We start from the raw sequence: 14,530 nt of genomic DNA, 5'->3' as shown, positions 1-14,530 counted from the left end.
ATATATATATATATATTGGAACCTTGGTTTTTTTTATTTAATTAGTTCCTGAATGCTGTTTGAAATCTGAAATGTTCAAAATGTGAAACCACTTTCCCCATGGGAATCAATGTAAAATAGATTAATCCATCCTCAGACTCCCATCTATCATGTCAGCTGGTAATGACCGATGCTCCCACTACTAAGATGGCCACTCCAAAACATCTCAATCTTAGATATTTTCAATTCAGAAAGGATGTATTGAATGAACTTAGTGACAAAGAACTCATAAAAAGATATTGCTTAGGCATTCTATTTGTCACTGATCAAGTGAGGGAAGCCTTGCAGAGTGACAGAGAGGAACAACCCACTCACCGCCAAAATGAAAGTGATCATAACACTTAAACATCTTGCTGCTGGGAAGAGCAACTGGGAAAATGCAGTTGTGCAGTAGTGACGGCATTGTGGGTCATAAAGAGAGCCACAGGCGGCTCAGGATTACTCCTGAGTGCTGAACCATGTTTGTTTACATCAAAATTCTTCAACAGGATCACATTTAACATTTCAAAGATTGAATTACTGTTTTACCCTCTGTTTCTCTCATCCAAATATATAAAAAAAGAAAATATTTATAGAAACTATGAATTAGTAATAAATGGAAGCTTTTGCTATGTCTTGTAGTATCTGAAATTGAGTAACTTTGTTCGAAAACCGAATTACAGTAAGGCAACCAAAGCCATACGAGTTAAAGTTTTTGTTCGAAAACCGAGTTGTTTGAAAAGGGAGATGTTTGGTAACTGAGGTTCCATTATATATATATATATATATATATATATATATATATATATATATATATATATATATATATATATATATATATATATATATACACACACACACAACAACAACAACGGGAGCTCCTGGACGACAGGGATACTATCTAGTTGTTGTGCTGGTTGAAAGTTTTATGACTCATTGCTGTCCCAACTTAAATTTTGTAAGAAAATTGAAAGGAAAGGAAATAATTCAAAAGAGTTGGGAAACTATACTTTTTGGCGTCCATAACAAGAGCCGAAAGGTTTGTTTACGTCAGACAGCTGATCATGGCGGCCAGTAGGACACCCAAAGGAAAAGGAGTCTTAGATTTTATTGGATTTGCAGAGGATGATGGCCAGTTGCAGGAGAAACTGAATGCAAGGAAATTAACCATGCTGGAGGTGAAAGTTGAAGAGATATGGGAGAAGGTAAGAGACCCAGAAGTAGGAAATGGGAGGTTGGAACAAGAAAACAATACACTAAGAAAGGAATTAGAAAATTAAGAGAAAGTGCTGCAGAAAGAGATACATGATAAGGAAAACCAAATTAGAATGCTGGAAATGAAAATGGGAATGATGGATAAAACAATGAAGGCTAGAGAAATACAAATGAATATGCTGGAGGAAAGGATGAAAAAGATTGAAGTTCAAGACAAAAACAGGGATAAGCAAATTAAGGAAAGCCAAGAACAAGTTAAAGAAATGGCAGAAAGATCCTTAAATAAGTGTGAGGAGTTGGAGAAAAAAGTGAGTTATACAGAAGTAGTGAAGGACCAGAGGAGTAAAGAAGGCTTGACAAAAAGAGGTTGTAAAGGTAATAAAGGAAAAGGAAAACCTAATAAGAGACACTGTAGATAAAAAAGAAGAGCATAATGATCTTTGGCCTGGAAGAAAGTGAGATAAAAAACTGGTATAAAAGAGAAGCAGAACAAAGAAAAACAACTCGATTAGTACTGAGTGAGATAAATGAAGGGGATACAAAGCTGGAAGATGAAATAGAGGAGGTGTACATGATTGGAAAATACAATCAAAGAAAAAGTAGACCATTGAAAATTAAACTAAAATCTCAAACAGCAGCTGAAGAAACATTGGCAAATGCATGGAAGCTAGCCAAAAGTAACAAGTTTAAACAAGTCTGGATTAGAGAAATGAATGAGGAAGAAAGGAAGAAACTTAATGAATTGAGAAGTGAAGCAAAAGAAAGGAATGAACAGAGAACACAAGAGGAAAGGGAACTTTTTTTTCTGGAGAGTGATGTACCACTTCCTCAACCTAAGGTTGAGGAAGTGGTACATGCAAAGAATGAGGGGTGCAGAGGCACAGCTGTAAGAGAGAGAGGGACATGGACAGTGGCATACACTAATGTGGATGGTTTAGTTTCAGTGATGGATGAAATGAATGAATTTATAAAAGTAAGTGAACCAGACATCATGGCAGTGGTAGAAACTAAACTAAGAGATTCACAGACACCAAATTTAGGAGAGGGAAAGTACAATATGTGGATAAGAAACAGATGTCGAAAAGGAGGAGGTGGAGTGATGATGCTTGTTAAAAAGGGTATCAGGGTGGAGAGTGTGGAAAAGGCAGAAGGCTTGGGTGGAAGGCCTAAACTTACAACTAATAAATAGAAGAAGAAAAAGACGATATGTCACAGTGGTGTATGTCATACCAAAAACAAAGGCCTGGAATAGACAAGAGCATGAACAGTTGCTGAGTGAGATAAAAGAATGGCGTGTACAAAAAATTAAAGAAAACAACAAAATTGTTATAATGGGAGATTTTAATTGTAAAGAGATAAATTGGGAGGAGTGGAACACAAGAGGAGGAGAAGACCCATGGAGAGATAAGGTTCTGAATCTGGCAATGAACAATATTATGACACAGTGGGTTGAGGAAAACACTAGATACAGAGGAGGAGAGGAGCCATCAAGACTTGATTTGGTATTATCAAAAGAAACAGATATTATAGAAGACATGAACTATAATTGTCCACTAGGAAAAAGTGACCATGTCATGATAAGGTTTTGTATTAAAGAAAAAAAGAGAAGAAAGTAGATGTCAAGATTATTAAAGAGAAAGATTTAATTATGGTAAGTCAAATTTTGAACAAATGAGGAGATACTTTGGTGAAGCAGACTGGAGTACACTTATCACAGCAAGTAATGTGCAAAAGATGTGGGAAGCTTTCATCAATATTTATGAAGAGGGAGTGAAAAGATATGTACTGAAAGTAGAGACAAAGAGAAGATATAACAATGACTGGTATAACAGAAGATGTGAAATAGCTAGGGAGGAGAGGGAAACAGCATGGAATAGATGGCAGAGGAAAAATACGCAGGAGCTATGGCAAAACTACACAACTACAAGGAATGAATATGTAAGGGTTATTAGAGAAGAAAGGAAAAATTATGAGAAAGATGTTATGGACAAATGCAAAGAGGAACCTTAAGATATGTGAACAGCAAAATGAAAAATAGAGAAGAAATAGGCAGATTGAAGGTGAATGGTCAAATGTGTGAGGATCCGGCTGAATTGGCAGAGATAATGAACAGGAGTTTTCAATCAGTATTCACAAAAGAGTGAGATGAGTGAGGATATGGGACTGAAGAGGATGTCCAGAAACAGATGGAGGGACTAGACATTACGAAGGCCCCTGGACCATGTGACTGAAGAGGATGTCCAGAAACAGATGGAGGGACTAGACATTACGAAGGCCCCTGGACCTGATGGAGTGTCAGGATGGATACTAAAAGAGTGCAATCAGCAGTTGACATGGGTAATACATAATATTATTGAGAGCTCCCTAATTGAAAGTAGAGTCCCAGTTGAATGGAAGAGAGCCAACATAGTGCCAATCTACAAAGGTGGTAGTAAGGGAGCCCTTAAACTATAGACCTGTGTCTCTAATAAGTGTGGTGTGCAAAAATGTCTCTAATAAGTGTGGTGTGCAAAAATGTGTGAAAGATTGGTGAAGGATAAATGGATGCAGTACCTAAAAGGAAATGGGAATTGAAGTGATAATAAAGCAACAATTTGGATTTAGGAGAGGGAGATTGTGTGTTTTTATTCTAGAGTGGTGGATATAATGCAAGAAAGAGATGGATGGGCAGATTGTGTTTATTTAGACCTGAAGAAGGCCTTTGATAAAGTGCCACACAGGAAATTGTTGTGGAAGTTGAAGCATAATGGTGGGCTAAGGGGGAGCCTGCTGAGATGGATGGAAAATTTCTTGACAAACAGAGAAATGAGAACAGTGGTAAAAGATAAAAAATCATCATGGAGGGAAGTCATAAGGCTCAGTATTTGCACCAATCATGTTTGCAGTTTATATAAATATGATGGAGAGTGTGAACAGCTACATGAGCCTTTTTGTGGATGATGCAAAGTTGCTGAAGAAAGTTGAGAGTGCAGAGGACTGTGGAATGTTACAAGAAGACCTGAACAAGGTATCAGAGTGGAGTTACAGATAGGAAATGGAATTTAATTTAAAGAAGTGTAAAGTAATAGAATTTTGAAAAAGTACAAGAAGAATAAAAGGAAATTATGTGTTGAATGGTGTAAGGTTGAGGGGAGCAGAAGAGGAAAAGGATCTTAGTGTTACAGTGACTGGGAACCTGACCCCAGAGAGACACATTAGCAAAATTACAGGAGAAACCTATAACTTGTTGAGAAGAATAAGGCAGGCCTTTGCATATATGGATGAAGAGATCGTCAGGAAGATGATCGTGTTGCTGATAAGACCTAGACTAGAATATGCAGCAGTAGTGTGGTCACCATACAAGAAAAAGGATATAAGGAAGTTGGAGAGAGTTCAGAGAGCAGATACAGAGATGGTACCAAGTATCAGGGACTTGTCATATGAAGAGAGACTGGCAAGGATACATCTACCAACGTTGGAAAAGAGGAGAGAAAGGGGAGACTTGACTGCAATATATAAAGCATATGAGGGAGTAGAGGAGGTGGACCGGAGTGACTTAATGGTCTGGGATACATGGGACACAAGAGGACATGGAAAGAGGCTGAAGAGGAGTGCTTGTAGAAGACATCAAAAAGTATAGTTTCCCATATAGAAGTAGTGATGTATGGAACAGTCTGGATGAGGAGACAGTAAATGCTGAAAGTATACATGGATTCAAGGCTAAGTTGGATATTAAAATGGAGATGGGACAGCATGAGCATAGCTCTTTTCCCATAAAGCACAACTAGGTAAATACACACACACACACACACACACACACACACACACACACACACACACACACACACACACACACATATATATATATATATATATATATATATATATATATATATATGCAGGTGTCTGAGTTACGAGGTAACAAGTTACAAATGTTCAGAGATATGAGCAGTCTACTTGTAAAATGAAATTGTACTCTCTATATTGTTCCCTTTGCTAACCAAAAGTTCAAATTTGGTGCTACGCACCTCATTTACCTAGTACACCGCTTTGAAGAGGTAAATGCCAAAAGTAACCAAGCACTGCAGCAGTGTAGTGAAGGACTGACCACTCTCCCAGAACACAGGTCCTGTAGCAGTTTATTTCGGGATGCTAGTTTAAAATTTTAATTCAATTTAAAAACTTATCATACTGCACCGCAGTGAGTCTGGCTTGAGATTCCACAGCATACGGACCTCTGCCAGTCAGCCTTGGAGAGACAAACAGACGAGAGGTTTGTGCTGCATAGTGTAGAAAGCCTACTCTATTACATTAAGTCCATGAGTAGGCAAACATACCTATTTTATGCTTTCAGCCAGCCATCTTAATAAATTATGTGAATAAAGACATCTATAAACCAAGAAGGAGAGAGGGAGAAAGGAAAAAATATGCATGAGAGAGAGAGAGAGAGAGAGAGAGAGAGAGAGAGAGAGAGAGAGAGAGAGAGAGAGAGAGAGAGAGAGAGAGAGAGAGAGAGAGAGAGAGAGAGAGAGAGAGGTGTCTCATTTTAATCTGGGTCATACGCCTGGCATATCTGAGTCTTGCGTTCCTTTGGCAGAAACTTCAAGCTTGTCACTACTCAGTAGTATCACATCACTCATAAGAATAGGTGCTCTCTCTCTCTCTCTCTCTCTCATGGTATCAAATATCAAATAAGCAAGCATAGCATTACTTTGTTTGCAAAACATGATACTTTTTTTGTACCGAAAAATTATGATGACAAGTTACAAGCAAAATGGCTTACAAGCAGCCTCCTGGGACGTACCTTGCTCGTAACTCAAACACCTTCTGTATATATACATCAGTGATGTATCAGATATCTGCCTCCACATCTGCATCTGTGGAACACCTGCAGTGAAAATACTATCCACATAACTATCTGGACGTGCATTTTAATATAACTAAAGATCTACCTACCTGCAAATGCATTTTTAGACAACTAAGGCCTAACTCTGCCTCCACATCAAAGAAAAGTCGAGGTTGCAGTCTGTGCATGTATTTATCTAGTTGTGGTTTATGGGAAAAGAGCTATGCTCATGCTATCCCATCTCCATATCTTTTAATATTCAACTTAGCCTTGAATCCATGTATAATTTTTGCATTTACTATCTGCTTATCCAAACTGTTCTATATTGGAAACTACACTTTTTGATGTCTCTTCTACAAGGACTATTCATCAGTCTCTTTCCATGTCCTCTAGTATCCTGTGTATCCCAAACCATCAAGTCACTCTAGTCCACCTCCTCCACTTTTTCATACATTTTATATATTGCAATCAAGTCTCCCCTTTCCTTCCTTTTTTCCAACATTGGTAGATGTAACCTTGCCAATCTCTCTTCATATGACAAATCCCTGATACTTAGTACCATCTTCACTGCTACTTTCTTAACTCTCTCCAACTTCTTTTTTCTTGTAGGGCAACCACACTACAGCTTGTATATTCTACTCTAGGCCTAATCAGTGATATAATTGTCTTTCTGCTCATCAGTTTATTCATATATGCAAAAGCCACCCTTACTCTTCTCAACAAATTATAAGTTTGTTCAATAATTTTGCTGATGTGTCTCTCCGAGGTCAAAATTCCATACACCATAAGACCCAGATCGTTTTCCTCTTCTGCTCTATTCAACCTCTCACCATTCAACATATAATTTCCTTTTACCCTCATCATACTTCTTCCAAATTTCATTACTTTACATTTCTTTAGATTAAATTCCATTTCCCATCTATGAATCCACTCCAATGTGTGTGTGTGTGTGTGTGTGTGTGTGTATTTACCTAGTTGTGCTTTATGGGAAAAGAGCTATGCTCGTGCTGTCCCATCTCCATATCTTTTAATATCCAACTTAGCCTTGAATCCATGTATACTTTCTGCATTTACTATCTCCTCATCCAGACTGTTCCATACATCACTACTTCTATATGATAAACTATACTTTTTGACATCTCTTCTACAAGCACTCCTCTTCAGTCTCTTCCCATGTCCTCTAGTGTCCCATTAAGTGGCTCCAGTCCACTTCCTCTACTCCCTCATATGCTTTATATATCGCAATCAAGTCTCCCCTTTCTCTCCTCTTTTCTAACATTGGTAGATGTAGCCTTTCCAGTCTCTCTTCATATGACAAGTCCCTGATACTTGGTACCATCTTCGTGATGGTACCTTTTTACCTTTCCTGAATCCAAATAAGTTTTCTGTAATTATCTTTTCATCTTCTAAATATTGCACCCATCTATCTTTAATTACTATTTCACAGAGCTTGCGTACAATACTTGTTAGTGACATTGGTCTGTAATTTAATAGTTCCATTTTATTTCCCCCTTTGTATATTGGCACAATGTTAGCTCTTTTCCATTCCCTTGGTACTTTTCCTTCTTTCAAGGAGCTGCTGATTATATCCTATACGGGTTCCTCCATTTGTTCTCTGCATTTTTTTAATATCCATCCATTTGCTTCATCTAGACCCATAGCTTTCTAACATCCAGCTCTTCCAGCAGTTTCTTGATTTCTTGTCTCTTTACTTTTATCTCCTGTATTCCCTCATTCTGTGATACCACTTTCAGCACCACAAAATCATTTGTAAATATAGAATGAAAATTCTCATTCATTAGTTCACTCATCTCTTCAGTAGTTTCATAAATTCTTCCTTCTCTTTTCAACTTTGTCATCCCTATATTTCATTTTTCCATTTACATATCTGTAAAAGAGTATGGGCTCTTCCTTACATTTTCTTACTATGTCACTTTCAAAATTTCTTCTTCTTTTCTTATTATACCATATTCATTCCTTGCCTTTCTGTATTCTTCCCTATTATTTCTGTTCAGTTTTCTCATCATTTTCTTCTATGCCCTGTCCTTTTTCTTTTTTGCTTCTACACACCTGGCATTATACCATTCATGCTTTCCTATTTTTACTTTATAACTTGTCACAAACTGTTGCACCCTCTCTCTATACTTGCTAAAAAAAATATCTCATAATTTTCTTGCACTACTTTACCTTCAAATAGCTCTTTCCAGTTAATTTTTCCATAAAATTTATTAACCTCTCCAAAGTTTGCCTTAGCACTGTTCTGTCTCCCATTTCTAAGCTGTTCATTCCTGTGCAACACTGTTTCCTCCTATAGTACTATTTCTATTGTCACATGATCACTTCTTCCCATTGGACTTAGACAATGTATGCTTGGTCTACTTTCTGGGTTTTTGTAAACACTAAGTCCAATTGTGATGGTTCTTCTCTGTATCTTGTAGGTTCATTCACCTACTGTCTCATTGTATTTACCATTATGGTATGCATAACTTCTTCACTCCATGACCCAACAGTTTCTTTCACATCCATCTCCCAGTTAATTAATTTAGTGTTGAAGTCACCTACTAAGAGCACTTTGTTACTTTTCCTTATCATTTCCTCTATGCTATTTCTTGTTTCTAGTTGCATAATTTTATATCTATTAGTCTCCCATGCATTAATTTTTGGTAATATGTACATCACAATAACTTTCCTTTTTCACTTCCTTTGATCTTAATCACAACACTCAAAGTTTTTGCCATTCCATCACCATATTCCACTTCCTCAACAACAATATCCTGATTTACCAATATCATCACTCCTCCTCCCTTTTTTTTTTCCATCTCTCCTCCATCTGCTATATCCTTCCTTTGCAAATCTTTATTTCCTCTTTTAGTTTGGTTTCCATTAAATATACCACATCTGGTTTATAGTTCTTTAAGTAGTCTTAAGTTCAAAATACTCGACACCAAACCATCTATACAGTAGAACCTCAGTTTTCGAACTTAATTTGTTCCTGAATGCCATTCGAAATCTGCAATGTTCAAAAACCAAAACCATTTGCTACATAGAAACCAATTAATCCATTCTCAGATGCTGGTCCACCATGTCTTAGCAGGTAATGAATAACACTCCCACTGGTAAGATGGCCGCTCCACAACATCTCCAGCTTAGGATTTTTTTTTTATTCAGAAAGGATGTATTGAATGAACTTAGTGACACAGGACTCATCAAAAGATATTCTTTAAACCATGCAGGCATTTTCTTTGTCACCAATCAAGTGAGGAAAGCCTTACAGTGTGAAACAGAAAGCAGTAACCAACTTACTGCCAAAATGAGGGTAATCATAACACTCAGACATCTTGATGCTGGGAAAAGTTAGTGGGACACTGTAGTTGCATAGTAGTGACAGCATTGTGGGTCATAGAGAGGGCCACAGGAGGCTCAGCATTACTCCTGAGTGCGGAACTTTGTTAATTTACATTGAGGTTCTTCAACTTCTTCAACAGGATCACACTTAACTTATTTCAAAGATTGAATTACTGTCTTACCCTCTGTGTCTCTCCTCCAAATATATAAAAACAAAGGAAATATTTATAAAAATTATAAACTAGCAATAAATGGCAGCTTTTCCTACATTTTGTAGTATTTGAAATCAAGTTATTTTGTTGAAAAAAATTGAATTATGGTACAGCAACTGAAGCAATTACAAGTTAAAATTTTTGTTCGAAAACGGAGTTGTTTGGAAAGGGAGACATTCAGTAACTGAGGTTCCACTGTATTTGTATACATAATTTTTTAAGCTTCCACTTTTTTTTTTTTTTATGTAGGAAGGACACTGGCCAAGGACAACAAAAATCCAATAAAAAAAAATGCCCACTGAAATGCCAGTCCCATAAAAGGGTCAAAGCAGTAGTCAAAAATTGATGAATAAGTGTCTTGAAACCTCTCTCTTGAAGGAATTCAAGTCATAGGAAGCTGGAAATACAGAACCAGGCAGCGAATTCCAGAGTTTACCAGAAAAAGGGATGAATGATTGAGAAAACTGGTTAACTCGTGTGTTAGAGAGGTGGACAGAATAGGGGTGAGAGAAAGAAGAAAGTCTTGTGCAGCGAGGCTGCGGGAGAAGGAGAGGCATGCAGTTAGCAAGATCAGAAGAGCAGTTAGCATGAAAATAGCGGTAGAAGACAGCTAGAGATGCAACATTGCAGCGGTGAGAGAGAGGCTGAAGACAGTCAGTTAGAGGAGAGGAGTTGATGAGACAAAAAGCTTTTGATTCCACCCTGTCTAGAAGAGCAGTATGAGTGGAACCCCCCCAGACATGTTAAGCATACTCCATACATAGACGGATAAGGCCCTTGTACAGAGTTAGCAGCTGGGGGGGTGAGAAAAACTGGCAGAGACGTCTCAGAACACCTAATTTCATAGAAGCTGTTTTAGCTAGAGATGAGATGTGAAGTTTCCAGTTCAGATTATAAGTAAAGAACAGACCAAGGATGTTCAGTGTAGAAGAGAGGGACAGTTGAGTGTCATTGAAGAAGAGGGGATAGTTGTCTGGAAGGTTGTGTCGAGTTGATAGATGGAGGAATTGAGTTTTTGAGGCATTGAACAATACCGAGTTTGCTCTGCCCCAATTAGAAATTTTAGAAAGATCAGAAGTCAAGCATTCTGTGGCTTCCCTGCGTGAAATGTTTACCTCCTGAAGGGTTAGACGTCTATGAAAAGACGTGGAAAAGTGCAGGGTGGTATCATCAGCATAGGAGTGGATAGAACAAGAAGTTTGGTTTAGATCATTAATGAATAATAAGAAGAGAGTGGGTGACAGGACAGAACCCTGAGGAACACCACTGTTAATAGATTTAGAAGAACAGTGACCGTCTACCACAGCAGCAATAGAACAGTCAGAAAGGAAACGAGATGAAGTTACAGAGAGAAGGACAAAAGTCGTAGGAGGGTAGTTTGGAAATCAAAGATTTGTGCCAGACTCTATCAAAAGCTTTTGATATGTCCAAGGCAACAGCAAAAGTTTCACCAAAATCTCTAAAAGAGGATGACCAAGACTCAGTAAAGAAAGCCAGATCACCAGTAGAGCGGCCTTGACGGAACCCGTACTGGCGATCAGATAGAAGGTTGTGAAGTGATAGATGTTTAAGAATCTTCCTATTGAGGATAGATTAAAAAACTTTAGATAGGCAGGAAATTAAAACAATAGGATGGTAGTTTGAAGAATTAGAACGGTCACCCTTTTTAGGAACAGGCTGAATGTAGGCAAACTTCCAGCAAGAAGGAAAGGTAGATGTTGACAGACAGAGCTGAAAGAGTTTGACTAGGCAAGGTGCAAGCAGGGAGGCACAGTTTCGGAGAACAATAGGAGGGACCCCATCAGGTCCATAAGCCTTCCGAGGGTTTAGGCCAGCAAGGGCTTTCCTTGGCATCTTTGTGCCACCATTTCCTTACTTTCATGTCAACAACTTTCCAAATGAATCTCCTCATATATTCCTGTGTTCTCTCCTTGTTTTTTGACTGTGCCACTACTCTCAAGTCTTTCAGTTTGCTTCTCTCTTCTTCATTCATGTCTCTTTTTTATCCATATTCCCTTCATTCCTTCTACTTTTGCCAACTTTCCTGTTCTTTGTAAGACATGTTCTGCTGTGTTTGTGACATGAATCTTATTTTCATTGGTCTTGTTCCATTTTTGTCACATTTTCCAATCCAGTAAACTTCTTCAATTTGTTGAACTATCTCCTCTCCTTCCCCCACCACTTCTGCTATAATTTCCTTAGCCCTTTTTGCCACTTCTTTCTCTTTAGCTATTTTCATAGGTAGGTTCTTCTCCTTGACCCCAAATACCACCACACACATCTTTCTCTGTACTGTGTCTCTCACAAGATTACTTTTTTCCTTTATTATTTTAATCACTTGCTTTTTCATGTCCTTATTGTGTTCGTATTGTTGTTGTCTTGTTATCTCCTCCATATCCACCTTCTGTTGTTGTTGTTCTCTCCCTTCTTTCCAACTTTTGACTTCCTCTGTCACTAACTCTTTTGTATGTGTGCATGTGTATTTACCTAGTTTTACTTATTTGTACCTAGTAAGTACTAATTAAAGTAAGACTGATTGAGAGTCAGCATAAGTGAGAGAACACAAGCTGAGTGAACATGAAAGTTGGCAAAAGATGAAATGTGAGAGTGAGTAAGAACAATCCTAAGGATTGATAAATAGAATGAGACTGACCAAGAATGAGAATGGAATTATTTGAAAGGGTGAGAGTGAGGAAGGATGGAGAGTGAAAGGGTGAGAGTGAGGAAGGATGGAGAGTGAATGCTATAAAATGACTGATGGGGAGAGAGCAAGGTATCACTCCTTATCCCTATATCTTGGACAGATAAGTGAAGGGGAAGTGACAGAGAGAGAGGTTTGAGACAAGACAAAAGAGGAAAGGAGAGGAAAGGGAGATACTGTGGAGTAGAAGGAGGAAGAGAGTTCGTAACACGGAAAGGAGAGTACATGGGGGAAGAAAGTGGAGGAAGGGAGGAGGAGGAGGAGGAGGAGGAAGTAGAAAGAATAAATATAAGTAGGTAAGGTGAGGAGTGCAAGAAGAATTAGAGGGAAAGAGGAAGTTGTGGGGAATAAGTGTTGTCTTTTCCTATCTTCTACTCCTGTTAGGGGTAGTTGTTATTATTACTATTATTATTATTATTATTATTATTATTATTATGATTATTATTATTATTATTATTATATTAGATATTCCTTCTCTTTTTCTTCTTTCTCCTCCTCTCTGCCTAGTAAGTACTCACACACACACACAAGCTCACTAGCTTGTGTGTGCTGAGGTCAGGTGAATGTAGATGTTAGGTAGGTTTATTTAATATTTATATTTGGAGGAATGTAGAGGTGTATATGTATAGGAGAGATTGTAAATATTGTCTTCATTATCATTACTTTAATTGTACCTCTTCTTTTAAAATTATAAATTTGTTATTTGATAATGTCAACTTTTACCACCCCCGGTGCCAGTGACAGTGGATGCCAGTAGAGTGATGTTGGCAGTGCTTGGTTGGCAGTCTTCCCAGGGTGTGAATACATTGAAATTCTAGTGACCTGGTATTTCCATATCCCTGCCAATTCTTACTGAACTAGACATCACTAAACAGAACCAGAGAGAGAGAGAAGACTACTATATAGTGAGCACAGCGGTAACAACTTCATCTGAGTCAATTTCACTGATTCACTATAATACTCCTTTCTGTCCTTCCACCATTTACCCTCTTCCCACTTCTACTCCCTTCATCTCCCTGCACCCTGTACTTCCCTTCCCAAGTAACAGCATCTGCATCCACAACTACTGATATTTTAACATCCACAATCTTATCTGCAACTGCATTTTATGAGAAAGGGATATCCAGCTCCACCTCTGCATATATGGAACTCTAAAATTTAGTATTCAATACATCATTAATACATATACAGAAGGAAACACAACAACATATGGTTGTTATAAATGCAATAACACACTGAAATTATGATAAATATTTAATTGGAATAATGAACCAAAAGTGACATAACACACACCACTTGTGTGAGCACTGGAATAAAAAAAAAAAATTAATGGGAATAATGAACCAAAACTAGCAAGACAAACTCATCATTCATGTGAACACTGAAATTCTAATCAAAATTTAATCAGAATAACAAACTAAAACTCACCAGGTGTGTGAGCCGCTGCTCACCTATCAGCTGCCTGTCCCTTCCTCCCTTTTTTTTTTTCCTTTCCTCTCACTTCTTTTGTCTTGTCTCAAATCTCCCTCCCTGTCACCTCCCCTCCCTCTTACCTGTCTCCCGTCATTCATTTTATGTTATTTTCGCTTCATCCTTTCTCTCTCTCTCTCTCTCTCTCTCTCTCTCTCTCTCTCTCTCTCTCTCTCTCATGTGCATAATTCCATTTTCATTCTCACTCAGACTCATTCTATTTAGCAATCCTTAGGATTATTCTCACTTTCACAGAGAGAGAGAGAGAGAGAGAGAGAGAGAGAGAGAGAGAGAGAGAGAGAGAGAGAGAGAGAGAGAGAGAGAGAGAGAGAGAGAGAGAGAGAGAGAGAGAGAGATGGCTCTGAATTGGTGGAATTTACTGTACAGTAGGGCATATGCATAATAACATAATAGTATATGCATAATGCTGACAGTAGGCAAATGTGACCAATACTGGTCAAAGTAGCACAAAACTTGAGTTGATGATGCACAAAACACAGTATGGTAAGAATTAAGGACTAAGCACAAAACTTGGGAGGGTACTGTATATACTCGTATCTGTTGTGTTACCTCAAATGCAGTATTTCCAATGTGCTCATTTTGATGTTTTTTTTTTTAATTGTGATATTTTTTTTTATAATATTTTCTGGTTCCCTGGAACTAATTAATTTTTTCTCATAGGTCCTTCAGTCACCATAACACACATTTGCCATAACAAATGCTACACTGAAACAAATCATGTTC

General features: G+C 37.9%; 1 protein-coding gene across 7 annotated transcripts in view; it reads right to left on the bottom strand.

Moving 5' to 3' along the window:
• Nucleotides 1-14,530, bottom strand: part of LOC135106420 (uncharacterized) — a 505,119-nt gene that overhangs the window by 445,420 nt on the left and 45,169 nt on the right. The gene's annotated exons all lie outside the window — the stretch shown is intronic.

This window comes from Scylla paramamosain, chromosome 13, assembly GCF_035594125.1.
Source record: "Scylla paramamosain isolate STU-SP2022 chromosome 13, ASM3559412v1, whole genome shotgun sequence".
Taxonomy (NCBI): domain Eukaryota; kingdom Metazoa; phylum Arthropoda; class Malacostraca; order Decapoda; family Portunidae; genus Scylla; species Scylla paramamosain.
Note: the sequence above shows the minus strand (reverse complement) of the source record. Positions and strands in the feature narration are given on the sequence as shown.